The sequence below is a fragment of the Dermacentor andersoni genome, chromosome 10, assembly GCF_023375885.2.
Source record: "Dermacentor andersoni chromosome 10, qqDerAnde1_hic_scaffold, whole genome shotgun sequence".
In the NCBI taxonomy this organism is placed as follows: Eukaryota; Metazoa; Arthropoda; class Arachnida; order Ixodida; family Ixodidae; genus Dermacentor; species Dermacentor andersoni.
Window position 1 is genome coordinate 132723411 of NC_092823.1, and position 27908 is coordinate 132751318.

General features: G+C 44.8%; 1 long non-coding RNA gene across 1 annotated transcript; it reads left to right on the forward strand.

The window, feature by feature from the left end:
- Positions 1-9337: 9337 nt before the first annotated feature.
- LOC140213753 (uncharacterized) lies at positions 9338-27650 on the forward strand. The gene is made up of 5 exons (XR_011890684.1): positions 9338-9459; positions 10218-10387; positions 12280-12372; positions 14594-14714; positions 27581-27650. It is a non-coding gene; the product is annotated as an uncharacterized lncRNA (long non-coding RNA).
- Positions 27651-27908: the final 258 nt, after the last annotated feature.

Below are 27908 nucleotides of genomic sequence, written 5' to 3' on the forward strand. Positions count from 1 at the left end.
GAAGTACTGAATCGTCGACAGCTTGTCTAGCAGTCATGAAAGCAGCTTGAGCTTCAGGAGACCAGGAAATTGCGGATGAGGAGCTCTTGGTTAAGGGAAGAAGGTCAGTCAATGGGTGCAGAAGCTCGGTACAGTGTAGAATAATGTGGCATGAAAAATTCACAAGGCCCAGAAACTCACACAGCTGGTATAGGATTGTGGGGGTTGGGAAGGCTTTCACGGCCTGGATGTGAGAGGGCAACAGACGAATTCCAGGCGCCGAGACGTGGTGGCCCGGGAACTATAGCTGGGAAGACCCGAAAACGTATTTATGGGAATTGATAACCAGACCAAATTGTTCAAGGCATCGAAAGAGTTCCAGAATGGGACGCTCATGATCTTGTAAAGAGAAACTCATGATGACAATGTTGTGAATGTAGGCAAATATAGCAGGGAGGCCGCGCGTTACCTCGGCAATGAATCTTTTGGAACGTTTCAGCGGCGCTGGTGTGCCTAAAGGGCATGCGCGCATACTGGAACAGGCCGAATCGTGTAGTAACATCTCTCTGCAGGATATCAGGAGGCTCAACATAGATTTGGTGCTGCACCTTGACAATTTCCACTTTCCTAACGATCTTGCATCATTTCAAGTGGTCTGCGAAATCTTCGCCGCATAGACGCCAGTCACCCGGTTCTTTCTTCGGCACCAGATGAAGTGGGGAGGCCCAAGTGCTGGACGAAGGACGGATAATGCCCAGCTGTAGTATGTGATCGAATTCCCATTTAGCAATATCCCCACGCTCACCGAAGAGGCAGCGTGGACGAGCTGCACCCGGTGAGCGACGAGTGACAACGTGGTTGGTCACACTGCCTGGGTGACTGATTTAGAGTGCAGGGCATCAATGTCTCAGGAAAGTTTCAAGAATTCTAGCGTGCGGGCGTGGTGGGATTAGCGTGCAGGTGCCAGTGGTAGCTACAGCCTACAGAGCACCAGGAATGGAGAGGTGCGTTTTGCTGTCGATCAGGCGATGGCGGTGCATGCTCACCGTTGCGTCTCAGCTCGGCAAAGCGCATTCCTTTGGTGTTGATTCCGAGGCAACCCCCCATTCATCAGGGATTGCGCAGAAGTCAACGAAGCGTTGACACCGACTGTTGAAGCGTCTACAAAAGGCCCCTCTACCTAAAGCTGACCCCGACAAGCTGAACTAAATTGATGAACGGGGCTAACGTCGAAGATTACCACGAAAACAACGCCGACCTATAGAATGCTTAGTTTACTGTGCAGTTTCGCCCCATGAGGGGGCGAAGGTGGAACGTACGAAGCGAGTCCAGCGGAACGGTGTGGTAGCATGGGTGGGATTTTGCGACCAATTCGAGGATTGTGATGGGCCGAGATACACTCACCAGATTCTGTGGTCTAGTCTACCGAGGAAGACGACAGTTGAAAAAGTTAATACTTTCGGTGCAGTGAAAGGTGGTGCTGACATGTCCTGACGTGAACTCAGACGTTTACTATGCTCCTACATGGAGTGGGCTTTCATATCTCGGGTCAGCGTAAATAATGTAAACCATTTTTCTTCATTCATACTACCGGGCGCACTGATCAATGGGCTTCGTGGATTCCTCGCCCAAACGCCCCCTCGAGCAGCAACATAACGCTGAGGTCGAAATTAGTCAGGAAGGAAGTCGGAGACGAGGATAGCCTGATGGAAGTCGGTTACGATGAAGACACACCGGAACGTGCGCCGCAGGCCAGTGTCGAGCGTTAGGAACCACAAACCATTCATGGCGATTTAGGTAGAGTTCACCGATGGCCCAGTTGACCTTGAACACATCCAGCTTTTCTGGATACGTACCATCTAGCGCCACAAGCGGCCGTGGCACGAAGCTAGCGCGTTTTCAATAGAACGAGCTGGTTTCTCGCGAATAATTAATGCTGCAGGTCGATTATTAAAAAGGACAGGTGACAGACATGTTCGCGAAGACAATCCGCATTAGCCAAATGAAGTTATCACGCTGTGACAAGCTAAAATTTTGTTCCCAGAATGGTTAAAGATTCAGGAGTGGCAGCCTATGAAAACAACAAAATTTTGGGGCCTTATAACGTAAAAGTATTACAATATGTCTTTATTCCAATATTCTGACTCGAAATTTGCGTAACCAGTGGCGCAAGCATTGGGCGGTGACCCGCAATGTTGTCTGAAAAGACCAATCAAACGCCCTCCTCATTTATAGGAGGCAAATTTTGTTAGCTTTAAAAACGAATAGCACTGCCTAGCTGAGCGGCTTGTCTTATCTAATTGGCTGGAGAGGTGAGGAGGATGCTCAAGTGGAGAGGGATTCGATGGGCCGAGCCAGTGCATTGAAAATCGATAACCGGATGTAGAGGGTGGTGCCGCCGTCTGCGACTGGCCCGCTTTCCCTTACTTAGCTTGCGGTGGCTGGTCGAGAATCACGGCGGCATGCAACGGAAGGTAAAGAATGCTGCTAAAACAGATCCTCAGCAAAGAAGAGTTGGCAGAGCAAGGTCGTAAACGTGCGGAAAGTGCTCGGAAACGTTACACGGCCACGCGAAAAATTTCATTCTACGCAAATAAACCGATGCTCTCCTGCAGCAGCGAGTAGCCAGTGCCTGAGCGATCGGCGGCAGTCATCTTTTATTCCTTTCGGAACTGGGCAGCCAGCGGCTATTCAGAAAACAATTCAGTTTTGTTCCGCATATTAATGCATCTGTGAGATCTCGTGGTCTTGTGACGTCGGGTGACAGACAGGTAAAGTGGGTGTAGCCCTAAACCTTTTGACCAATAGCCAAGGTCTAATGGTGAAAAAGCGTTGAATGGGAAATGACTATTTTTCTTTTGTTCAGCCCAATCATGCATAATCAGTGTGTGCATGTCATATCAGATGTGGAGTATCGCGGTTTTCGTGACGTCGCGTAACAGACAGGCGAAGTTGGGGGGGTCCAAAAAAGTGTGTGACCACGCGAAGGGCTGATTGCAGAATTGGAAAAGAAAAGTTTGGACTATCTTTCCGTTATATCGCCCCTGTACTAAATTTTCGAGACAATGACGATATCTGTGCTATAACTACGGATGCTATCGTAATAGCAGCTACATCGTATGTAGTCCGGAGACTCAGCTTTCGATTGATGCCTATCTCGACTCTCTGCACATGGGACAAACTTGTTCCCAAAAGTTAGTTTTGAAACACAGTCATGAAAGTTCACGCGGTATCTATAAAAACTCGAGCGTATCACTATGGAAGCGCTGGAAGCCGTGGCCGAGTAGTTTAGTCTCTCTTACCCATCGTTCCGAATAATACTGACAGTGATTCGATGCGTGATGTTTCTTTAACGCCAGGTAGGGCTGAGTTCGACAGTCTCCCAGCAGATGGCTGAAACACAAACTCTAGATTTGATTTCGGTTTCTTCGGGAGTGCTCTTCAAAGGCTATATTTTCTATTTTTACTTCCTAAAACATAGCAATGGGTTGCTCATTTGTTCAGTGATCGCTTTTATTATCCAATTTTACTACTTGGACAACATAATAACAAGCATGCGCATGTCTTTGTGTTACATTAAAAGAAAGGGGAAACAGCTATTGTGCCTTGTAGTATGGACATATTCAGGAATTCTGGACTTGCGCGTTCACGATTCTGTGGAACTTCACGGCAATGCACATGCCAATCTGAATGGGAATTGGGAATAGAATTGGAAATTTTTTTTTATTTCGATATATCAGCCGAGTATCAACGAATTATCAATGACAAGGATTAGTTCGTTGTAACAACATAGGCATTTATGGCACTAAGTCGGAACATTGGTGGTGCGTTAAAGCAGTGTTTTGGTCAGGGATGACCGGTTATGTCACACGACATGAGAAAACACGGGGAAGGTGGGAGATGGAAATTCAAGACGATGAGCAAGACAAGAACAAGGTGAAAGTAGGAACCAACATTTCAACAAGTGGACTTATCTTCTTCAAGGCGACATATGCTTTCTTCGCCACAGTATATATAGGTGGGGTTCGTTGGCACCTGATTTCACCTTGTTCTCGTTTTGCTCAACGACAGGACACAATAGTTCGCACCCTCTCGACAGAGGGCACACAGACTTAAAGAAGCGAGAAATTTAAACTGCAAAGTGATTTATTACAACTCGAGTTTGAACGGTAATTGCAGAGCGAGTGTCATACAGTCTGTTTGCACGCGCGTGTTTTGAGGCAGCAGGGAAGGAGAGGGAGTGTATATGCGTACGCACCTTGAGCGCGCGTGCGTGTGTACTTGCATTTGCACGTACATGCGTGTTTGTGTCTGCATTTCAATCGGCGTGTACACAATTGTGTGTATGCTTCTGCGAGGTTACGCGCGAGCTGTGACCTTTGTACCAGCCTGCGCGTTTACCACTAACTTTTTCCTGTGTGAATAGTTATACATGCGTTTGTGCGTCGGGCTTCCTATTCGAGATATTTCGGGGAGCTGCGGGGTAACGACTCAGAACGGAGTTTCGCAGTGGCCACCGCTTTGGTTCTTCACCGATGTCGCAGAAGAAGGTGCCTGGTTCGGCAACGTCCGCGTCGACTGCGTCCACTCTCGCACTCACGCATCCGCGTGATCCAGGAACCTTCTGCTGCACCAATGGCGCCAACGTCGATGACTGGCTGGAGATGGATGAGCGAGTGAGCAGTCGCAACAAATGGAATCCCACAGTGATGCTGGCGAACAAAATTTTTACTTGGCAGGAACAGTGTGCGTGTGGTTTCGAAATCACGAAACAGAATTGCAAGCAGAAGCTGGGAGACCTGCAAGCAGGAGCTGCGTGATTTCTTCGGAAAACCGTTGGGTCGGAAGGTCATCTCCAACAAAGAGTTGGCATCACAAGTCCAAACGTCCACCGTGAGTGACGTCGCCCATATACAAGACGTACTCGCACTATGCCGCAAAGCGGACGCTGAAGTGCTCGAGTCTGAAAGACTCGGGCATGTCTTAAAAGGCATCGCCGATGACGCCTTCAATCTACTTATTTGTAAGAGCTGCACTTCAAATAATGCCGTTATGGAGTGCAAGTGTTTCAAGAATGTGAAAACCCGTCGTATCTACCAGTCATTTGCACGGCTTCCCAATACGGCTGCAAAATCATCTTGTGAAGATCGACAGGACTCTCCTGCGCGGCAGCAACAGCAGCCCTCAAAGCAGCTGACGAAGATAGTGGGCAGTGAGCTCGAAGACATGTATCCTGCGGCTCTATACCCTCCTGTCACCGACACATACGCTCTTATGGTCCCCCTTGTTCAGGCTATTCGGCGCCCAGAACTCCCCAATGTCGGCTTACAATCAATTTGCACCGTGGCCAGTTTCCGGCTGACCGAACGTCCTTCATTCATGCATACCCAAAATCAGTGGGTCCCTCGAGTTTCTCGCAGCATGGCAGAGTGGCGAACACCGGATGACCGACCTATTTGCTTCAGTTGTCACCGCGTTGGTCATGCCGCCAGATACTGTCGCAACCGCTGGTCTCCGACGCCGTTCTCGAACAGCCGTTGTGCAGACAGCAGTTTTCGCCATTTCAGGCGGCAAGCCGAGCCGACCGGCACACAACGGACGGTGCGACTGCATGGCGCCATCGTTCACCGTCGCCGAGCAGTCACCAGTCTCGTTCACCGCAAACTCGTCGCTCGTCGCCCAGCTCACCCTAGTCCCGTCGCCTGTCGCCGACTTTCCGGCCTGGACGCGTACCTCCGGGGAACTAAAAGATGCAGCTCCCGGAGATGACGCTGTATTCTCGACGTCACCGCCAAAGCCGCTCACCCTGCCGACCAGACGCAATATAGTCGATGTAGAAGTTGACAGTGTTCATATCCCAGCTCATGTTGATACTGGAGACCATATCTCAGTGGGCATGGTGGTACGACAAGGAAAACACCGTTAGGCTAACGCACGCTTTTCTTCATTGTGCAGTTCGTCAGTTCTTGGGTACCTGCACGGCAGTGCGGCTCGGCTACGGTTTTCCAGCGCCAGGGCCCGTCCATCGGCCACGCATCTACTCTACTGGAAAGCGAGAGCGACTTCGCCTATCTTTCGCCCGTCATACTACCGACAGCCAGGCAGCACATGCGCGAATTCGGGCACGTGCTGAAGAGCGACACATATGAACTCATTCACACATACTCAGTGACCCACGTTGGTCGAACGGTTGGCTTCCAACCCTGTTCCCTTTGCATAATAGCCCAAGGCGCTATCCATTTGACCATGGACTACCCAGTGATCCAGGTAAGCGGGAATACATTTAGGGACACGCAAGCATAGGTAGGTGGACAGATACACAGCTAGCCCCCGAAAAGCGCGTGAAATATTTTAAGACGCATTAAAACCCATATCATCAAGCATGCAAATAAGCTTCAGGTTTGAGGCGTAAATGGGGCCGTGCTAATTCACCGACATGGTGTTGTGAGAGCTGGTACTATAGTCCTGAACGGCTCTTTATAAATAGGGTCATTCCCAAAAGTACTCTAGTGCTGCACTAATGCGTCTTGAGGTATCACTGAAATGATGCGTCCTTTTCAACACTAGGTCACTTGCCTCAAACCTGATGTGGCGCGGACGCTTAATATATTAGCTGGTCTGTTTTAATCTGGCTGCTTTAACGTATGTTGAACCTGCTGAACGGTGTCCCTCAACCGCGTCTGAAGGTCGCCTGCAAGTTTTGCAGGAGGCAAACTGTGCACATTAGATTATTTGAGGAGGTGGTCCTGGGGAAAACGCCACTATTTTCTTAAGATTAGCTGTGTGGTGGTGAAGTCAGTGCAGCGGTTAGCAGTTGTTCTGATAGCGAAAGCCATCCCCAGAAGTTTCAATTCCCTGTCTTGGTGCCAAGCTGTGTGTGCGACAAGCATCGACTTCAAATGAGGGTTCACCCGGTTCCTAATGTTGCTCCGTGGATGGTACACAGATGTACGAGCTTGGCAAATTCTCGTGGTCATGTAGCACTCCGCGAACACCTTGTTCATGAAATACACTGAGTCCAGCTGTACTCGGAAACCAAACCTTGCGTCTATTTCTAGAAGGCACTCGCAGACATATTGTGACGTAAACCCGCACAAGGAAACAATTACACCCACTTCCTAAAGTTGCCTGTTCAAGAACTGGTTACACCGCGGGCTCATGGGGAACAGTCCCCGGACGTCGCAAACTACACTCTGCCATGGGGATGGTTTACGCACAGATTTTATGGTGCCGTACGGAAGCCTACCATGCGTCTTGGTTGTTTAGTGGGCTGGACATGGACGAGTGTAGCACAGTATGTTTTGTTTCATTCCAAGCGACGTTAGTGAATGGCGCATTTTATCGCACTTTTTTTGTCGCCGAGGAACGGGCAGCTATGGCACTGTCGCGGCAGTACTTGATGAAAGACCTATGCTTCTGTCATGCTACCACGTTGAGAAACGTGAGCCATCTGTTTCATCGTCCACCTGAAGGATGTTCTGCAACAGCAGTCTTTCCTCTCAGTGTACTAGTTGGTTTCAGCTTTTCTTGCTGTGTCTGCTGACTATGCGGCAAGAAACACCATGCTGATGTACTGTAAGCAGTTCCTCTGTTGTGACGAGCCCGTTCCTGCGTGAATCTATGTTCACCTGCGCTGTGGTATCCGTAACGATTTGCTTATGTTCTACTAGGACTTTCAAAGAAAATGATGACTTTCACTGAATGGCATGTTCCACTGTTACACAAAAGGTGCCGTATCCCTAAATATTGCATGAAGTGAGGCATCCCTAAATATTGCATTCACGTGTCGTACTATTCTGTGCACAAACCTGTCACCACCATTCTTGTTTTTTTAGGAGCATCACGCATGGCATTCGTCCTTGCGTCATTGCTGCGTAGACGTCTGACAGTGTGCATCCACTTGATTTGGAGCTCGCATTTAGACACAGGTTTTGAGCCAAGAAGTGCGTAAACATCAAAACTGCATGAGAATAAAGTTGTCATCTTCGTGGTGGCTAAAGGTGAAAATTCCATAACGTTACATGCTACATGGCATCAAAGTAAAAACATTGCATGCATCGCTGTTGTAAAGCATTTAATTCACCGCTTCAATAAAGCTTCGCTTTACGTGTAGCTCAGCACGTGCGTCGCATATTCAAATTTTTTACTCAGAATTTTCTCGACAGATAGTTCGTACTATGTGCCTAAACTGGAACTGGCCGCATGAAGCGCACCCGACTACAATAAGCGGATGTACGTTGCGCTCCACAGACCCCTCCACACTATTTCGCCTACTGTAAAAAGTTGCTGCTCAAACGTATGGGAGTGAGATCCCGTCAAACTACCTTATCGGGTGCTTTTTCTCCTTTTTCTCTTCACCCCTCCATGTAGATTGGTACATGAATCAACTAATTGATTGGATTGATTTTAAACATTATACACACGCTTTAGAAACTAAGATGCCACTCGTCCTGGCTATATGACACCCAGTCGAAAACAGAAATCTGTCGCCGGTTTATTCATTCCACGCGGCGAAATGCGCAACCATTACTATCACTGCAACAGGCGTTGGCTCTATATATCTTTCTAAAAAGCACCATGCTCTCAGCGGCATCAACACTTTGGCATCATAGGTGGAATCAGTATTTAAATTTTCTCAGCAACGTAAACAATTGTCTCGGAAAATGTTAACTAAATCTATACGATTATTTTCCCTGCTGTGGTACAGGAGGAAGTGCTGCGAATGCAACCAAATAACAAAAGCCACCCGGTGTATAGATATTCTTTTTCCTTCTCGGAACTGCGATGCTAGACATGCACGTTCAGTTCCATGCGTGGCCCTCTATGAAATCTCGTCTAATACGTTTGCGAGCGCATTGAGTGCACCTTTATTTATTACACAGTTCTAAACAGACATTGTATTTAATTTGAAGCTCTGGTTCATTATAACAACACGCACCGCTCAATCGAACAAGAGTCCAGTGACTTCGGTTCTTGGATGTCGGCCTCCAAACAGCCAATTGCCGCAATACAACATAATCACTTACCTATCGAATAAAAGCGCATATTCTGTGCAACCAGGCATACTGCGGCATGACTGAAGGCACCCAAAATAAGTGTATTACGTCTTCGGGTACTGATCGACGGACTTGAAAGAAGAGTGACGAGCTACCACCATTCTGATGGAGTATTCAAAGTTCACGGTCAGTCCGCCACGTGTTGTATTTGCACCGGCATCGGTGACCCGAAAGCCTAGAAACTTAAAACGTCCGTCACACTTTCTCACACAATAATGGAAATTCTCGCTCTTTGACAGGATCTGACAGGAAAAAACCGACAAACGCGTGTTCATGTCTTTGTCTAGGGTGCTTATATTGCGGTGTAGAAGTTACGCACATAGCACTGCTCAGTCGGGGCAGTACACGTGTCTAATGTACCACAGTCAGCAAATAATGCTTGCCGTTATCGCACTCCTACGACTTATGATTTGCTGCTATGGAGGTGAGTGAATGGAAGCATGGTAAACTTTTCCGGCGATAATTCCTGCGACGATGGTAATGTTTATATAATATAGTAGATCGCTTAAAAGTACCGTAACGTAATTACCGTAATGCTATGTGTTATTCCCTTTTCGGTGTTTCCTGAATTTCATGTGCAATAATTGGCAACGTAAAAAAAGGAAGTTTCCTATAAAGAATGTTTGCACGTAAGCGCTATACGCACTTTATTTTCACTGTCGTGTTTCTCCGTAGAAATCCAGCCCGTTTCTCCATCTTTATGTAACTTGAGCGCATAAGTGCGCCATCGCTGACAATTATTAGAACTGCAGCTACACGAAATTAATCATATAATGGCTCAAGCCATACAGTGGTTCAGAGGCAACTGTGTTAATGTGGGAATAAACATTGGTAATGTCACAAACATTACGATCTCGTCATAGTCTCAGAGAATATAGTTTTTGCCCATATAATTTCTTAACAGATCAAAGGAACCTTTAGAGAAGAAAATTACAAGACATCCGAATTTGAGGCTTAAAAAACACTTCAGCGACACGATGGCGGCGTGACATATGAAATTGTGAATAGTTTTGTAGCTATTATGCTTTATCATCAAAAAGCTGAGCGACTTACTTATTCGATATTGTTTTTTATTGCAAAGTCTGAATTGATAGGTAAACTTATTAATCGACCTGCGTTATTAGTCAAGAAACTATATGTTCTCACATCATTTGAAGTTGCGCTTCGTATTTTCTCTTGCAGCAGCAACAGAACTTCATGTCTATCCGCGTATATTGCAAGAGCGTACAACAGCTGGAAATTTGGTTCTTAAGCTTAACGAGAAAATCACGCTCAATCTTGAAAGGAGCACCGTACTGGCGGACAATCTCGTCTTTGTTACAAATAGTAACGGTATGAACGAGGTAGAAATGGTAAGTGCTAAAGCTTGCATGTTTTACGTTTAATAAAACGAAAATACCCTTTAAGAATGGAAATGCAGTGTTTCTACTTATCTTCATATGTTTTTGTTGAGGGGAAATGAATTGTTTGATCATTGTTACGTTACAATGAATAAATGGAGAAGTATATGGTCATTACAATCATTTCTTATAGAAATCGATGTGTCTTACTCCACCGTGAGTTGTGGCAGATAATTGTTGGCCGTGAAATTATTTAATTCCTTGTGCAAACAGATTTTTCAGCTACCTCTCCCCCTATGCAATAAGAAAAAGGTTTTGGGTACCAATGTTCACAATTCCACATCAGTGTGTAATATTTTGACAAATTATGTCGTTAGTGAAACTGCATAGTTTCCGCTCTACAAATATTCAACACGTAATCTGTGGCACGCGTCTAATATAAGTTTCTTTCGACTGTAGACCCACTGAGGCCATCCTGCAATTATGGAGGACCGCTATGGTAGTCATTTTACAAGAAAAAGGTTTCTTTTTCTTCTTACAACACCTGAATACAACGAACGACGGCGTAGCAGAAAACTTGACAATCCTGACTCAGAAGAAGCAAATTATATGTGACCTCGCCTCACAGCAGGCTATCGAGAAAACGGGCACACAGCTGCTGATTACCATTGATGTCGCGTTAATGTAATCTCTTAAATTAAAATTCTGGCGTTTCACGACCCCAAACTACCCAGAGTGTTATGGGACAAAGCTGTCGTTGAGGGGTCCAGATTTATTTCGACCAAGTCAGGCTCTTTAACGCACATGCAAATCTGAGTGCCCAAGCACTGTTCAATTTCGCCCCCATCAAATTTCGGCCGTGGACACAGGGAATGGGACCTAGGACATCGTGCTCAGTAGGAGCACACATTGCCACTGAACCCCCAGGGCACGTGTCTATGCATGCATTACATTCCTGAAATTAAGTTTAGCACAAATAAAATGTATCCAATCGTGAAGCCCCAATCTGCTTTCTCGAGGTCTGGAGCGTCATTGACTTTCATCAGAACAGCTTTCCAAGAATTTCCTGCACGTGCTGTGGGAAGAAACAGGAGCGCCATTACATACGCAGCGCATGTTTCAAACGCAAATTACGAAAGTGCGCTTAATCTCGAAGTTTCAATGAAAAGATTGTCACTTTCAGAAATTATCGCACTGAGGCATACAACGTTGTTTTATGCATGATAAGGAAAAGAAGACAACCTACAAAGAATTACAGGAAATCACAATTGTTTTCGTGTCTTTATTTTCTGGTGCCTTCTAATGTCTGTAACTAACAATACATTCAACCCCTCAGATCTCTTGGTTATTTTCATGTATGGCTATGTTCCATAATCCACTGCTGCAATTCGTACCACCCGTTTCCCCAGTGCAAGCTAGCAAACCAGGGCGCGCATCTGGTTAAACTCCTTACCTCACAGCTTGTCTATGCCACTCGCTGATACATGAGGAGCGCCGCCATGTACCTAAGCTCGTATGCCCTTGGTATATTCGTTCAAATAAACAAACTTGCAACGTTGCAGTGAAATGAACACATATACTTAAAGTTTGCTGATTAACAAACTGAACATTATGCTTCGTCCTGCGTTCTATATCCGCCTCTTTGTGGAAATCAAAACGCAACTACGCTATTTACAGAGGTGAAACAGTGTGTCTTCTAAAACAGGGGCAGCACCTTCTAAAATATATGTATTTTGCAGTGTGACGAAGCTTGCATTTTTTCTATGAACAATGTCAAGTTCCATGACCTGAATTAATAAGGCATTCCTCGGAAATTTTAATCAATGGTTCTCTACAGAAAATCCAAGAAAGTTGCACTAAAAGGCAGCTCCATTTCACAGCGTTAACAATAATTGCCTTTTCAGATACAGACATCTCATATTCAAGAAACTATATACCATGACACACATTACCAATCCTCTGTGACTGTACGACAGAAAGATGGCAACGTGGAAGTGGTAAGTAATTGATTCCGTAAAGGTCGTGCATGCTCATCACATTAGCTATCATGTAAAGGAATGAGCGACGAAGAAACCCCTAAATTTTTCTCTTTTATTTCTTTAGTCTTTTTCCGGATCTTTTCTCCAGCTGTAACGTCTTCCACATAGAACAGTAACCAGACCTCTTCTCACAATCCACTGACAGTTAACGTAATGAACGAAATTTCGATGTCAGTACGGAAAATTCTGTGTGGAAAGTATCAATAATGATTACCAAGGACAGGTTTATGTTACGTCAGGTCCACCGCATTTTCTCTGAGCAGCGTTTTGTATACACAACTTAAAGCAAGAAGCAAGGAAACGCTTGGGATGCATGCGCGCCCAAAGTGAAGTCATGCACAATGAGCCCACCACGCGTAGCCGCCAGATGACCCCACTCTACCACAGTTTCTGGAATCGGCAAAAGCCGGCAGCCCCGAAAAAGAAGGCAACGAAAGTTCAACTGTATAAAAAAATATAGGGCTTGAAGTCGTATATTTGTGGCAGCCAGAATATTCAGCTGCCTTTCCTAGTTAGTGAAATTCCGTAAAGAGCGGAGCCGTTTACCAAAGCATTCGAAGGTGTAGTACAGATGGCCATAGAAGCTCACTCGTTTGATGAGTCATTTGACATCTCGTCACGTAGCGTTTGAGTTCAGAGTCCAGCTAATACTCACCGACAGCTTCTAGATAGCACAAGGCCAGTGCACTTCGATTCATGACGTCATGCTACCTAGCCCGACAGCCACAGAACCTAATGGGGGCGTACCGATGACGCCGCGGTGATTCTGACGTCACCGCTCTCGTCGCGCCGGACTTCGCGATGAAAATTTGGTCCACGTAGCATGACGTCACAAACCAGAGTGCACAGGCTTCCTAGCTAGGAGGCGTTGCATGCACCTATTGATTGTAGGTTTCTATCGCCACATATAAAAAAATTACAACTGGCAACTCATGTGCACGTCTGTAGAGGCAGCTAATGTGCAGGTATCTAATGTTTCTGTCAGAGAACCATGCTTTGTGCCCGACTAAGCTACCAATAATAAAGAATCAAATTATCCTGGGAGAAAGTGAAGTCCGAAGTTTCGAAGTATTGCATTGAAGTCAATGTAACGAAATAGTTATGTGGTGCCTTAGGTTCCAACATATTTTCGCGCATTTCGGTCATTATTTCTGAAAAGTTCAAAACATCTCTCGTAAGCAAGTAACATACTTGCATGGTAACTGTTCTTTTCTTTTAATATATGTGTATGATCAATAAAAGACATCTATCTAGATGAATAGATAGCGTTACCTTTTTGACTTGACACTGAGCTCCTGCGGGAATGAACAGAGATCTGCACCATGTCTTCGAGTTCACGTCACATTTCGGCTTAATAACTCTATAGTGCCCAACGTATCATTTGTCCTGCGCCGAGTTTGATACCTCTAAATTCCCATTTAGTCACGTTGAACTTAACTCGCCGCCAATATTGACCTTTTTGAGGCGCTGAACCGATGTTTTCTTTGAAAATCATTTAAAAAACAAATTTCAATTGAAAAATTTACTGCTTTAATTAGGCTCTTGCTCAAATAAGATTTCATAGCGCTTATGGACATAAATGAAGGCACATTTATGGCCACACATACGGCCATAACTGAAGGTCATGAATTGCTTTAACTTCTCTCGACATGGAACTCTCTTTGGGCACTACAAGATTAAAGGATACGTAGCGTATTCAAAGAATATCACCAACACACGCTGAATTACCTAACATTCGCTCATCTCGCCTTACAACGTAAATCATGTCTGTGTAAATCCATCTTCGGAAACACAATCATTTTTATCTCTCACCCGAACCAAACCACACGAGAAATCTCGGAAGCCTATAACCAAAAATGTCGCCTTGTGTGTAAGCCAACCATCCTTATTACCACATGATAAAGAATTCAATTTTATTAATCAATATTCATACGTGCCTTAGATGCATGCTGTTTTTATACCTCATCTTCACATGCGCGAAGCGTCCATTTTTTATAAATGTATTTTTCCATATGTGAACATCAGTTGTGAGTAAAGAGCGCATGTGGTGTGTCTTTCTTTTCTACGTCTTCCATGATTTTAGCGCTCTATGTTTTTATTAATTGGTATTTTTGTTCATTTTAAATACAGAAAATTTGTAAGACTCGAATAGTTAACCTGGTACTCTTTTTTCCTGTAGGAAGGTATCATCAATGACAATCTGAGAATTAAGCCTCTCCCTGAAGGCGAACGTTCCTTGCAAGGTCAGATGCTGCACAAGATGTACGAAGTAGATGTGAAAGAAAATTTCGTCAGTGCGGGTGAGCAATTTTCCTTCTTTCTTCCGCAGCGGTACGAATTTGATGGCATAAATATACCGGGAGCACATAATACCTAACTTGCCGGCTTGCTCAAGATAGGGCTGAAAATACTTTTTTAACAGCATGAAACGATGGTTCCGCTGTCTCAGAGCCATGTCAGTTACCGCTAGCTGTCCATGAAAAGCAAAGCGGACCCTGTCTTCACTCTTATGTATCTGTGACAATTCAGGCAAACACCGCCGTCGTGCAAAGATGTCTTGGAATTGCAACATGATACAAATACCAGATGCTGAAGCTAATAGTTTTTGAGGACAGATGTAACCTACACAGCTGAATAATTTTTTCCCCGATATGATGCTGCATGTTGCCATCTAACTCACAATCGCAGTTTCATATTCATCCTCAGAGCCTCAGTGCAAGAGCCAGCGGAAGCCTATTGGCTTGCCAACATTTAATCCAGCCAACAAACCGTGTTCCTTTCAGCTTTTCTCTATTAATGTTGATTGCTTTTTTGATCGGGCCAACGTCAACCAAGCAATTTTATTTATCAGAAACAAAAGGAATTGGAGGGACGTCTGAGCACAAAGCTGTTGCAACAGACTGACGGAGGCACAGGCTTCCTTACATGGCAGTAGCACTCACATGACCTATACACAGAAGGCTTTGTACACAACAAAAGTTACACACTGCAAGTATGCATAAAAATGACACTTTACATTTGATTACAATGTAGTGAACTGTCGCTAAAAAAAAAGAACGTAATCACGCAAATCCTTATAATTTAGGGTAGCTGTGTTATTATATTTGTATAGTACAGTCGGCATATTATGTGTTAAGGGCTGCAGGCTGTAATCATCTCGAGAGCATCGTACCGGCTATGCCTCGGGGTTGCGTGTAGTGTTAGTGTTAGTGCAGAGTTCTAGCTTAGCAACTGATGTCAAATAATGCTCATATTCAGAACAGATATAAATTGTTCTATTAATGTTTGTTCGCTTGTGCGCTTCTACATTTCCATAACTGTTTACGAATGTAGTGTTTGCACTGGATCTATGTAGCTGCAATGTCAAAATGAGCCAATTTTGCGTGCCTTCTTAGTAAATGGAAGAAGGCGTTGCAACGGGGGGCGTGACACCAGCAAAGCAGCTGTCCGTGTCTAAGTAGAAGTTTCACGGAAGCATTGTAGAAATGGCGCAATGCAGCCTTGGCAGAAAAAGAAAGGCTTGGCGTAGGATATCAAAATTACCTAGTCTATACGAGCAACGCGCAATTTACAGACAGCAACAACTACAGAGCTGAAATTTTTACCGTGAAATGCTCTGAACGTGCCTTATAAGATCAGACACAGTAAATTTCAGTGCATGCGGAAAATGAACAAAAATCAATTTCATTTGTGGATAATTCCCGACACCCCAATGCAGCCAGCTATTATTCAATCTTGTGAACAGCACAAGGTAGCTGGTGGTATGTTAACATTAATCAGAATCTTTTCTGCAGCCCTATTAGAGTTCAATCGTCGTTTTACAGCGGCGCAAGTAAAGGGACTCTCGAGCGGGCGGTCATCATGGTGTCACGAACCACAGCGCATGCGTCGCCTGAAGGTCTTCAAGAGACGCGAGAGATGCGCAGCGTGTTTCGCTGTAAAATCAAGGGCAGGTTTGCGCCTTCCGCTGCTGGCATGAGCGTTGTGAGCGCAAAAGCTGGGCGTTGCTATTTTTCAACTATGTGCCCACCCCAGCGTGGTGCTACAGCGGGCTAAGTGGACCGCAAATTTGAAGCTACGAAGGCCGACGGTTTCCCGTCGAATGCATCTCATGCTTATCATCATTTATTATACCCATAAACGCCCTAGCGGATATTACATGAGGGGGGGTGGGCAACGTTCGAAAAATGTTGCCGTACATCAGCTATGTAATTTTCACAAAAATAAACATTAATAATAAAGCTCAGACACAGTAAAGCAATCATATAGGAATGAGCAAAACAAAACAAAAAATTATGTATAACAAGTTCCGACATCTTGGAAAAAGTAAGAGGGGGAGACAACGTTCGATAAGTGTTGACATACATCAAACACGTTCAGTTGTTACAAGAATGATACATTAATATAAAAGCTCAGACACAGTAAATGAAACAATTAGCAACAACTAAATAATGCTATGGAGGTTACAGGGCTCAGTGCATGTGTTTCGTTAAGAACTTTGGATTTCGTTCATTGACAGTGAGATCAGGCAAGCAATTGTGGGAATAAATTAGAGTATAGAAACCATTGACAAAAAGCCTCAGTAGACCGCTGCAAACATATTATACTGGGATAGTTAAAAAGGCAGCGAAAGGACCGGGCACGGGGCAATAGAAGTGTTCCTCGTAGAGCACGGAAACTTTAATAGAGCTTATGAAAAGGACATAGCTTGCTGATTGTTGGGCACAAGAGCAGAGTAGTATGAACAAAGGGTGATTTCACATTGGAGATTCTGGTGCGATGGTCGTAATTAGGGGAAAGGATGCAAGCCGCACGATTTTGTATGCATTCCATAGCATCAATTAGATAACTTTGATGGGAGGGATCAGATGGTTGACGCGTAGTGGAGATGAGTGCGCTCGAAGGTTTCGTAAATAAGTTTGCAAACAGATGGTGCACATAGTACAAGGGATCTCCTCAAAAAGCTAAGTGTTTTTGCTGAGTTAGTGGTTATTTTTGACACGCGTTCACTCCAGTTAAGTGAGCTTATTTCGGCGCCGAGATACCGATAGAAATCTGCTTGTTCCATTGCTGTGGAATTAAAGGAATACTTAAAGATGCGGTTAGAGTTCTTCCGAGATATCTGAATGAACTTGCATTTTGACGTGCTTAGTTCCAACTGCCTGCCTGCACGACTGCCTGCACGAGCCTACATTGTGCATACACTGAAAATTACTTTTTCGATGCGCTTATAGCCGGATTTAAAGGCTGGCTTAGAAAATCGGGTGCAATTGCAGTTGCCATCGTCAACGACCGAGCTACCGCTTTCTCAGCCGTTTACAGGACGCCATTGCACGTTCCCAATGTGCGGTCTGGCAAGCCGTATTCTGTTTCCATAAATTTTAGTGTCCATAAAGCGGTGACTCCCGTGAACAGGAGCTGTCCAACATATGCGTAGTATTATATGGCGGTCGGCTTGCTGCGGAATGCGTCATGCGTGCTAAAGATGTATGTGGGGGTTATGCTGGTACCGTATGCGTTATTTATTTATACCCATGTCATACGGGCGAAGAAATTCACATTGAGTAGTTAAGGCCTTAAATTACTGAAGATCATGTTTTTCGGCGGAGCTGATACATACATGAAATTTAATGACATTTGACCCGATCATGTCGATAGCAGCGTCTTCTTGAAGTGAGCCATTTTATGGTAATAGTAGAAAGATGCCTGTGTATTTACAAGTTTAATCCGTCTTTAAGGCTAGTGAAATGTAGAAATAAGCATACTATGGTGCCGCTAGCTTTTGTTTGTTCCAGCCTTTTACAACGTTGCAACCGACCATAACCTAGGTCATTGCAAGCCATATCCGAAGCCTAGAAGCAAAATGACGCCTGCCACATTTAAATTTAAATTTTACTGCACTTGTTCACTACCTGAGCACTTGTGTGCCTCGGTGCTAAGCATCGCGCTGAACATCGGAGACAACAGCAGCAAAGAGAAGCCGTATCTTCGTGACATAGAAATACAGATGATTTCGAACTCATTCAACTTGATCGCCGGTGCTGCTTTGTTGAACTCAACACCTCCTTCTCGGTGACGTTTTCTTTGCAGCCAGCGATGGTTTGAAGAGATTTTGCCTAACCTAGGCGAAACGTACATTAAGAAGGACTTGCGTAGCTCGGCGTCCACATTTCTGTACATCGCATAATTGTACCGCAGCAATCTGTAACACCGCTATGGCGGAGGCCATATCCGTATAAGAAAGGGCTGCCGTCGCGCTCAGCCTGTGTGTTCGAATGCCGTAGACCGAACCAATGCCGAACTATATGCGTTTAGTCGCTCAACTCTGAACATAAGGATATAAGCAGTTTTGTGTGGCGATCTTAAGAAACCTTGAGAAATGTTGGATAAAGCTGCCTTCCCGAGGGTGCATAGAAGATCACATCAGGGACTTTTTACTTTTTTTTTGCCGCCACCGGATTTCCGCAAGGCATTCGGTTCACTCGAAGGTTGTCATTTCACTGTGTCGCCCCAAAAAGAACATGCTTCAGATTAATAAAATTATAAGGGATGGTAAATTTGAAAGGCTTGTTTGCATCATAATTTCTAATTAAAATTTTGATTAGATTCTCTTAATGGTTGTGTTTACGCTTGCGCATTTCTCTGATAATCTTGGATGTTATATACTTCCAATTGCATATTTTTGCTTGCATTGGATTCCGAGATTTTCTGCATAGCGAGCAGTTCTAATTAGGATATTGTTGTTCTCCACGTGAAAGTATAGCATGATCCTGCTGGCTATGGTGGACCATCAGTACCGCTTCAGACGCAAAAATGTCGGCTCCTCAGGGTGGTGTCATGATTATATTGCTTATGGGAGGCCTTGACTCTGCAAACACAATGAAAATGAAACTTTCAAAAGCCCGAAAGCAACTATTGAAGGAATCTCTGTGCCTCCAATTGTGCCTTGTGATCAGGCATTTTCTTTGTCACCAAACTCGCAATAGTCTTACGTAAGTTCACTGCCTAGCACACAAGCAGCAGCGTAATATTACAGCCCGTGAAGGACCAGAGGGGTTGTTGAAAGTGCCTTTGGGTGAGTGAAAACCAGATTCCGCATAGGGTGTAGGCTCAACACCGCAACATTGGCTATCGGAGCATGTTGTGTCCCCTATAACATTTGCGAGGGTTTTCAAGAAAGAGTTGAGCCATAGTGGAAACAAGAGGTAGCGATGTAGGAGGCTGTCCATGAACAGCCATTTCGCACATCGGACGTGTGCAGTGGGAATGGTCAAGCTGTAAGGGAACCAATAGTGAAAAAAATTTTTTGTAGGAACTCAGCAATGAGTTGAATGAAAGAGCGTGAGTTTGGGAATGTTGGTATTCCATAACTTTTACATTTTTAGCGCACAAAAAGGGACGAGAGAGAGCGCTGTGTCCGCGTCGTACTTCTGTCTCACGTCCCTTTTAGTGTGCTAAAAACGTAAGAGTTGAATGATTTATGATCTGCTTTTATTTTGAATTACTAAGTTGAATATCTTTTATTTTCCCGCGTCAATTTTCAAAATTACTTTAGCATTCACCTCAGCAGGATACAAGGAACGCATTGTAGTACAAAACTCGGCTGGTCAAATAACGGTACCGCGGCCCTTTAAGCAACTACGACAGGCAACAACAGGTAGCACAACCATGAGTGGTGCGTGTGGCTAATGCTATCTGCGCAGTGTTCCATGCATAAATAGAAATAAGCAACGCAGCATATAGAAACATTGGTTTATTAACTGAGTCATATCCCTGATATTTCAGGCTTCCGTCGGCTATGTAGAATTTCTGCAGGACATCAGTAAGCGTTTCCTCTCGAACACCAGCTTCTTACTGCATATTTAGCTGCTCATTATGCAGCTGCAGCTCCTACACTTTGCAGTCCTGCCACATGGTACGAAACATCTCTTCTTTTACTATTTCCACTACGCCCCATTCTGGGCCGGTTCGCGCTCTTTTCCGACAGGCTCTCTTGGCTTTAGGAATTTCACATTGCGCAGGACAAGGCTCACCTGGTGATTGCGAAGGTGGGCAGGCGTGGAAGCAGGTGCAGCCGCGGAACATGCGTTTGCTTCTGGCTGTTCAGATGACCCTGTATTGGCCACAAGCACTTCCTTATGAGTTGAATCACTGAACAACGTGGATTCATTTTCCAGCAAATCGTCCAAATATTGGCCTATCTCCATGATCTGTATGATCTGCAAGAAGCTACAGAGAACTGCTAGCATCAGAATATGAAATCATATGGGACAGAGGCTGGACATATAATTTGTTTCAACCATTAGAGCTGTGCTAAGCGAAATGTGCATACTGATCTGCGAAACGAACAACTCTCCGCAGCTACTCTCCACAGCAAGACTGACGTCATTAGTTGGCAGCGAACAAAAAGAAGTTGTATATCCGCCAATAAAACGGCCACAGAACTGCCCCAGAACCTGCTCGTTTCTTTTTTCAAGGACCTCGAAACAAATGGCAGTCGGCGCATCTGTGCAACAGCAGCTGAATATTGGCACCAACATTTGTTTTAACTACGGCGAAATATTACGATAAATTGACGCACTTACTGTGCGTAAAACAGTGTGACGATCAGCAGACTGAATACACTAGCTAAGCACGTCCAGTGGATAGTTGACCGGACCAACTTGAGTAAGCACAGTCGGGTTGACGTGTGGCTGCAGAAGAACAAGAAAACACCTGAGAGGATGACCAGTTACTACTATTTCATTCGTTTTATAGCTTCGGAGATGCATTGCAATCAACGTGCATACGACGTTGTCCATATTTACCACTAGCAGCAGAAATTTGGATGCTGAAAACCTAGCAATCTCGGCATAAGACCGAAGTGCGCATGAATGGCGGGAGCCATTAACTGACAAGCTTCTCCCAGCTGTTTGCCGGGAAATACAAAGAACTTGGTGGTCAGCAGCAACCGCACTTTGTCTGCTTAAACGGGCACGCTGATTACTGTTTTGAAGCTCTGTTTTGATACGTGCACCGCGCCAGCTCGTTAGCAAATCGCAAGTACAAAAGTGAAGTGAACAAAAGCTCGCCCGTACTCAGAGCGCATTTCGAGTGGAGCTGCGCTCGTGTTCTCACTATGCTGTAACTGGCCAACGCTACTGTTACTGCAGCAGAAATTTAGCAATTTCGTTTCTCTCCCCGAAGACGAGCAAGATTTTCCTCCCAAAGCTTTATCGGAATGACTGGCTCGTCCTCCCTCCAATTGGCGCGTTCACTGGTGCAATCCATCTCTTTTTTATGTTTTTTTAAGCGAACGGAGCTTCAGTTGCGGGTTGGTTGTGGATCCACCGTAGAAACGCTGGTATGGAGAAAGCACTTTCATGATGGCAACAGTGCGAAGAAAACGAAGACGGAGTGAAAGGACACAAGACGAGCGCTGACTCACGACTAAGTTTACTGAAACACACATCAAGAATATAAGTGACACAGGCGATCACATGGTCAATCGAGAAACGCACAACCAGGCCCCGTCGATACAGGGCATCTGTTCCGTATCGAGCTGTCTATGTACATTAATTCCTGCTGAGAAAGCGCGATCGAAAGCTGGCTAATCGACCACATGCGCTTTCGCTCAACGTGGGCTGCTTCCACGACTAATCTGGTGGATGCTTCAGTATGCTTAAACAAAATTGTTGCCACCTTGAGCAGAGGCTTACAATTACGTTCCCGGCAATCAGCAGACATATGCACATAATCAATCTTGCCCAAGGACAATTCATGCTCCCTAGGTCTTACATTGATGCACCGGCCGTTTTGCCCTATGTACACTCGCCCACACTTGATTGGGAAAGAGTATAATACAGTGGTAGCGCAGCCTACATACTTATTAACATGCTTTACTTTTCACCTTACATTAGAATTACCTTTTTCTCACCTTCCTCGCCTTTTGACCGCTGGACCAATAGCACTCAATTTTCCAGGAGCCGAAAAGACGACCTGGATCCCTTAACGACCTGCAACGTTTTTCAGGCCATGGGACAAGCGGTATGCATAGGGCACAACTACCACGTTCTTTTTCCTCCTCTTTCCTTCGGCCTCCTGCTTCCTCGAGTCTTTTACCCATTTATTCAACTTCTCACAGCAGTCTGTTATTAAGCCACCTGGGTACCCAGCTTCCCCAGCCTGACTACATGACGTGCGAAGGCATCACTCAATGCATGCCCACATGTGTTTTACCAGGGCGGCGCGAAGAACGGAGGTGCAAATGGCATTTTTCACTACAATAGAATAAGTGAAGTTCAATCGGGGCTTGGCAGAACGGGGGAAATATTCCCAACAGACATGGTCGTCTAAAAAACGTAGTCTAAGGTCAAGGTATTGTAGTTCAGCCTCTTTTGGTGGCTCCGAAGTGAACCTCAAACCCTGATCAAGCTTAATTTCGTCCACGTTTTTCGTCCACCTTGCTAGTAGATTAGCCTCTGTCAATTAAAACAAAAAAATCATTAACGTGTCTAAACATATTGATGGCTTTCCCAGAAGAACTTCGTTTTAATGCCACATTCACCTGCGCCAAAAAAATTTTGCTCAGAAAGGGAGCCACTCTTGATCCAATACAGACACTAGCCTTTTGTATGAAAAGCGTCATTTCATCCAATTATTGTCAACTTCAGGTAACATGGCAAAAGTTCAACCAAACTTTCAAAAGTAACCCCACATTTTTGGACAAATAGCATTTCATCATTCTGCTCCGTAATGCGTACCTTGATACGGCCCATTAATTGCTTATGAGGCAAAGAATAAAAAAGAGCATCTGCGTCCACACCAAAAGCGGCACACCCTCCTGGATTATTTGACGAGAAGTGTTTTTTTATTATTTACAATACACCCTGCAGCGGCGAAGCATTAGAGCATGGGAGTGGGTACAACATAAAATGACTAGCACGAGAATATAATCGCACAAAAGGGGAGGATGACAAAGAAGCAATGCATCAAGATCGAAAGAAAAAGTACATTAGCAAGGTACATGAAAAAAGCACATGAAAAAAATAAAAAAGTAAATTAATAACAGTACAAGAGAAAAAAAGTACATTCAGCCTGCAGCCATTCGTCTGGAAGAAGATTGCAATCAGAAATCATTGATTAGTCTTAAAAATACATCACGTGGAGCACTCACAAATTCGACTGACAATTTATTCAATTCACAAGTACTGCGGGGAAAAAAAGAAAGCTTCATATAGTTCGTTGTGCATGAAATTTGAGGTACTTTGAAACTGTGGTCTCTTCTGTTTGAGATACAGTGGGGTGCTTTAAGGTATTTTAGCTTGTCAATGCCTTTCGCATCAGTGTAAATTGCGTGCAGAAGTTTCAGCTGGTGCTTCTGGTGTCTTATCTGTATACTCTAAGAAACACTTACACCCTTTGGAGTGTATTTGCCACACAACGATAATCGTCATCTGTCTTGCCCGCATTTCCTTTATTGAAAGCGCTGCACTCGTTACTTTCCTGTCGGGAATGCCGTGTCATGCTGATAACGCGCATGCCATTCGTTACAGGAAAGTACCGGGTTCGCCGCGTTAAAGAAAGGAAATGCGGACATGACAGATGACGATTATTGTTGTGTGGCAAATATACACCCCAAAGGGTGCAACTGTTTTTAGGGTGTAGTGGTTCTAGCCCGATGTGTTTCTTTATTGCTCTTATACACGCGTGTCTGGAGTACTGCCTTGATACAAACCTGGCAGCACGGTTTTGTATGCCTTCTAACTTATTAATCAGGTACCGCTTGTGGGGATCCCACAAGGCGGTGGCGTATTCTAATTGCGGTCTTGCCAGCGAGTTATATGCTACGGTTTTAAGAATCTGAGGGGCAGTTCTAAGGGTTCGTATAAGTAGGCTAAGCTTTTTCCCGGCTTTCTTGGCGGTCATATCAATATGACTGCAAAAGAACCGATCAGCAGCTAGATGAACACCTAAATATGCAACTTCGTTAACCTTCCTGAGTACGGAATGTCCAAATTTGTAGGTAGGTTCATTAGTGATTTTATATTTTGTGATTGTTCCCTGGTAACATTTATCGGTATTCAGGATAAGTTCCCAGTTCAGGAGGATATGCTGGTAAAGTCCTGCTGGTGTGCGTCTATATCATGTTGATTACGAATGGATCTGTAAACAACGCAGTCGTCTGCAAAAAGTCTAATTTGTGAGGAAATGTTTGAAGCGATGTCATTGATGCAAATTGATATAATTGAAAACACAATCATTTCGTTGCCAAGTGTCCCCAAGGCACACTTGGTAAAGCGAAGTGTGCACGTTTCTACAAGACCACATGGCTTCGCTAAAGCTGGTCGATCCCGTGGTCATCTCGAATTCTGAGAGCGTTATGAATGTATACCAACTCGCTCAAGTTTCCACTTTAATACAGAAAGAAGCAAGAAGCACGATGGTGATGAAATCGTCGTTGTTGTAGGGTTGTTGCCATAATTTAACATGACTCCGCTTGCAGCACCATCTCTTCTAATATTTTTTTGTTTTTTTGTTTTTTTTTCATTACCTAAAGCTTGACAAGCTTTACCGGTGTGGCACCACCAAAATGGGACTAAATCTTAAGGCCTTAGGAACGTAATGCCATTTTCGGTTCCCGCATAGCACGGGTAGTATATTACATATGCGTGAGGATTACGAGCAGAGAGACGCACATATTTGCTACGCACATTCCGCACTACCCCGACCGTCATACAGTGCTACGGATACTTCTACGGTTCCAGTTCGTGGAAGCTGAGCTTAATTTGTTTGCTCGATGCCCTCACGCATGGCATAACCAACTCGTTAATGCCATCGTAGGCAGCGGAGACTGCGCGTGCCAGCGTAATTCATGTACGAGAAGCGCCTCCTCTCGTTTTGGGTCCCCTGAAAGCCACCTTTCATCCTCATTGGCCATGTCTTTCTGTGCCAAGGCGTTTCGTACTGCTTGCTACCCCCCTTTTACTAAAGGCTTAGGCATTCCTGGCCTACGTTTGACGCCCCCTTTCTACTTGTGGCGTATGGGGAACGGCGAAAGGCGGAGGTGCTCGTAGAATGTATTGCACCGGCGCGCCTGTTTTCATCGCGGACGATGGGTCGTATGTCATTGTACTCCGGATGGCAGCTATAAACCGTTCGTACTATTGGCTTAAACTGCGCGTTCTCACCCTATATTCGGAAAAAGGTTTCCTGGCTTCACAAGAAAGTTTTATGCGTTGCATATTGCAATCACTCAGTTGAGCCCTTGGGCGCGGCCGCGCAGCCACCATTGGGGGTATGAGCCATCATAGTGGCTCATACCCCTACTCTAGAGTTTTATGCGTTGCATATTGCAATCATTCAGTTCAGCCCTTGGGCGCGGCCGGGCAGCCACCATTGACCTTTAGCGCAACCACGTGACGTGACGTCACGACAGCCGGAGGAAAAGCTGGGCCCCAACTCGCGCGCAATATGCAACGCATTCTTGGCTTAACCAAGCTAAGCCTGGCCATTTTTTGACTGACTCTACGTATAATGCGTCGCTGGCGACGATGGAAGCAACCGCAGTCGGCGTCCGTGCAGTGAAACACACCGCACTCGCCAGTTCGTCATTTATGCAACCATAGGCGAACATTACGAGAGAGCGTTTCATTCTGTCGAAACCTCAGCAGTCATGGAGGCATTACGGAATCAGGGTGTAGACGAGCCGTGTGTAAAAATACTGAAAGATATTTATAGCGGCTCCACAGCCACCGTAGTCCTCCATAAAGAAAGCAACAAAATCCCAATAAACAAAGGCGCCAGGCAGGGAGATGCGATCTCTCCAATGCTATTCACAGCGTGTTTACAGGAGGTATTCAGAGACCTGGATAGGGAAAATTGGGGATAAATGTTAATGGAGAATACCTTAGTAACTTGCGATTCGCTGATAGTAACTCAGGGGACCAATTGCAATGCATGCTCACTGACCTGGAGAAGCAAAGCCGAAGAGTGGGTCTAAAAATTAATCTGCAGAAAACTAAAGTAATGTTTAACAGTCTCGGAAGAGAACAGCAATTTACAATAGGTAGCAAGGCACTGGAAGTGGTAAGTGAATACATCTACTTAGGGCAGGTAGTGACGGCGGATCCGGATCATGAGACTGAAATAATCAGAAGAATAAGAATGGGCTGGGGTGCGTTTGGCAGGCATTCTCAGATCATGAACAGCAGGTTACCATTATCCCTCAAGAGAAAATGTATAATAGCTGTGTCTTACCAGTACTCACCTACGGGGCAGAAACCTGGAGGCTTGCGAAAAGGGTTCTACTCAAATTGAGGACGACGCAACGAGCTATGGAAAGAAGAATGATGGGTGTAACGTTAAGGGATAAGAAAAGAGCAGATTGGCTGAGGGAACAAACGCGAGTTAATGACATCTTAGTTGAAATGAAGAAAAAGAAATGGGCATGGGCGGGACATGTAATGATGTAATGAAGAGGGAAGATAACCGATGATCATTAAGGGTTACGGACTGGATTCCAAGGGAAGGGAAGCGTAGCAGGGGGCGGCAGAAAGTTAGGTGGGCGGATGAGATTAAGAAGTTTGCAGGGACGACATGGCCACAATTAGTACATTACTGGGGTTGTTGGAGAAGTATGGGAGAGGCCTTTGCCCTGCAGTGGACGTAACCAGGCTGATGATGATGATGATGAGGTGAACATTCTCGACACAGCTCTGACAACGAAGTAAATTCTACAAGGTGTTCCAACCATCTCGAAGCATGCATGCAATTTGATATGATTGGCCGTTGATGGATATGATCGATATATACTAGAAAGGCTGAGAACAGGCCTTAACTTCTAGTGCGTAGGTTGGGCGGAAACAGAAATGGGATAACAAAGCGGCACCTCCAAAGGGCACGTTAAGAACATGAAATAACAGCCCATCGCTATATATATATATATATATATATATATATATATATATATATATATATATATATATATATATATATATCTGGTAACCTAGGAGGGATTATCGCACTCGGTAGCCTTAAAAAGTATTTGATTTATTTCGCAAATAGTAGACATGGATGACCGAATGTATGGTTCACATTCATTAAATGAAAGCCGTCACCGTCACGGCATATGCCAAGTGTTGATTCAAACCCGAAATCTAATCTATACATTCATATATATTTTAAGAGCCGCAACTTCTACGCCTGAAGGAGGGTAAAAACCGCAGGAAAAGCAATGGCAGCCGTAAGGGCCAGAAATGTAAGTACCCTTGCATACTTGGCTTTCTTCTATCCTCAACTACTTTAAAGGGCAGCATGCACTTTGGACCCCAGTAGCTCACAATATTAAAAAAAAACATAATCATTTGGTTTTAGTGGGAAACAGCATGACGAAGATTTAGAAGTAAACACGACGAATTTTCCTGAACATTTGTGGGAAAAGTCAGTACATGCCTTGCTGCACATATTCAACTAACTTGTGTCCGACTTGTAAAGTCTCTGAAAGCTTCCCCGAC